The sequence below is a fragment of the Aplysia californica genome, unplaced genomic scaffold (genome assembly GCF_000002075.1).
Source record: "Aplysia californica isolate F4 #8 unplaced genomic scaffold, AplCal3.0 scaffold00053, whole genome shotgun sequence".
Lineage (NCBI taxonomy): Eukaryota > Metazoa > Mollusca > Gastropoda > Aplysiida > Aplysiidae > Aplysia > Aplysia californica.
In genome coordinates this window covers 1713802-1716569 of record NW_004797323.1, presented here as the reverse complement: position 1 = coordinate 1716569, position 2768 = coordinate 1713802, and the positions used below count along the sequence as shown (strand labels likewise).

General features: G+C 42.9%; 1 protein-coding gene across 1 annotated transcript in view; it reads left to right on the top strand.

The window, feature by feature from the left end:
- LOC101856496 (pentatricopeptide repeat-containing protein 1, mitochondrial) overlaps positions 1-2768 on the top strand; it is a 17114-nt gene that overhangs the window by 3758 nt on the left and 10588 nt on the right. The window lies entirely within an intron of this gene.

Genomic DNA, 2768 nt, shown 5'->3' with positions numbered 1-2768 from the left:
TAATGGTTAAAAATCCGCCACGCGACATTTGGACCAATCATGTACCGTGTTCCTTTTCATTGAGTAGTCTTGGGACATCGTGGTGACGTCAGAAGAGTTGGCTCCTGTGGGAATGTAGAATCAAATACCGTACACAAATGTGTCACGCCGTGGTGACATCAAGAGAGTCGGCTCATGTGGGAATGTAGAATCAAATACCGTACACAAATGTGTCACATCGTGGTGGAATCAGGCGTTCGTCAATGTTTGGACGTATGGAGTTATTGGTGCCGTATCATCCTAAAAGTTGTTCATTTGCCTTGCTTTTGATGAACAAAATATCCTTTTATCTTGAATAGAAGTCGCGATCTTTGCAATTGAAGGAGGTGGGGTGGCCTGGTTTCAGAAGAAAAATTAGCGAGAAAATGGCCGCCAAAGTTTCATAGCGTTAGAGTACATGTACTTGGAAACTGCAACTTTTACTTTTTTGGGGCCTTTAATCGACGTTTTCCCATAAAATCCACATATAACAATGTTTTTGAATGGACATACTAGGGGTTGAACCAAAAAACAAAAATTCCAAAAATATGTCCGAACTGGCTGAAAAAAATGCCGATTTCTTGGATTTCATTATTTTGTCGATCGCCAGATTTCAGTGGCTATCTGTGCAGAAGTTCCGTTCTCACGAATTGCCCACGTTTGGGATCTCTCTCTCTCTCTCTCTCTCTCTCTCTCTCTCTCTCTCTCTCTCTCTCTCCACTGAAGAGTAAAGGCAGCTCATGTTGAGGTATTCACTTGGGTCCCCAGGTTTTGAAGCAGTGTGTTAAACTTACTAAGTTAACACCTTTTGTTTGTTTTTTTACTATTACTAGGTTTACACTTATTCAACTATTTGTGAGGCAGCGCTGTGAAATCAGGCGCTCGTCAAAATAATGAAAGTCAAGAAAATGGCATTTTTCGGCAGGTTTGGGAATTTTTTCTAATTTTTGTGTTTTGGCTCAACACCTTCTATGTCCATTAAAGAACACATTTTTGTATGGATTTTTACTGATATAAATTTTCAGTTTCCGCAGACTCTAAAGCTAAGGAAATAACTCAACTTTGGCGGCCATTTTCTTGTTAATGTTACCTCTGAAACCAGGCAACCCCCACCTCCAATCGCCAATATCTTGACTTGTGTCCAACATAAATGGATAATGTTTTCCTCAAAAGCAAGGGAAATGGACAGGCTTTAAGAAGATGCCAATAACTTCAAATTTCCCAAAATTGACGTGTGCCTGATTCCACCACATAGTAACACATTTAGTTGGAAAGGGGTGGGTCTGGTCTGGAGGTCTGGCTGATCACTGCATCCTTATCAAACTTGACCTCTGATTTGCCTCAACATAACTGACTTGGCACGGCGCTCAGCCCATGCTGTCTCTGCGAGAGTGACCAGAGACAACACAAATTTCTAGTTATGTTTATTGTCCTGGCTTTTCAGATTCACAAATTACAGTCGAACCTGCCCGGATGGCCACCTCTATATGACGGCCACCTGTACAAACGGCCACTTTCCATTTCCCCCCTTGCGTTTTTTCTATACGGCCGCCGCGGCCACCATATTTTAACACACAACCCCTATCCCAATAAGCAATAACACCTGTCTTAGACGGCCACCTTAGTGACTCCATTGCGTTTTGCCATAAATTATGCATTGGCCCCTGGCGTTGTGGGCGAGCCGTCATAATTCAATCACCTGTCGTTGTTGTTAGGTTGTCCCTCCAACCGATCATGTTGCGTAGGCCCCTCCCACTGTTGACCAATAGCTACCAATTTTCAGCTGCTGGTGAGGTAAGCGTGTTATAACTCATAAGCCCCGCCCAGAACTCATACACAAATCATAAGTGAGATGAGTGGTCACTGTACTGTTTACCCAGTCTGTAACAAAGTAACAAAGGACGTCAACATGAACTTGTGACAGAAGCGTCGCTCATTCTCCAAGTGGTGGCGACTCATGTGTTTATTTTAACATGCCACTCGGTCTTCCTCGTCTGATACGTTTCGTTTTATTGTCACCCTTGTGCAAAATCAGCAACAAAATAAAAATTACAAACAAAATACAAACCACCACCACCAACAATAACAACAAAAAACAACAACAATGCGGCTACTTTCGATTGGGACCTCAGATGGCGAGGATTTATTTTCTTCATCTTGATCAGTCCTGCCTAAGACGGCCGCCTGTCTTATACGGCCACTTTTCTCCTTGACAATGAGTGGCCGTCTTACACAGGTTTGACTGTATTGTTAATTCAATTATGGTTGTTTGGGGGTGGGGGGAGGGGGGGTTTCATCCAAATTGCTTGTCCAGCTTATGCAATGTATGCCGCTATGTCACCTTGACAGTATGTGGAACGGTTGGGTTCTTCACTTTTATGTGAAAGACATGAGTTAATTATATGAGAGGTTTTTTTTTCAAATATCTCTGTTAGTGTCTGCACGAATATCAAATCCCATGTGACACACCTCCAGTTGTCCATCATAGACTAGGGTGAAGGAGCGTGGCACCTTCATAAGCTGTCTAATCTGTATTTTTGCAGTCGACCTTGGCAACTGATAGTGGAGTGGAGTGACCTGGTTTGTTGAAAAAGACTCGAGTAGTTTGTTTTTTGGGAGATGAAACATGACAAATTGGTCTACATTGATACCATCTGTTAGTGCTCTCTCCTCTCTCTCTCTCTCTCTCTCTCTCTCTCTCTCTCTCTCTCTGTCTGTGTCTCTCTCTCTCTCTCTCTCTCTCTCTCTCT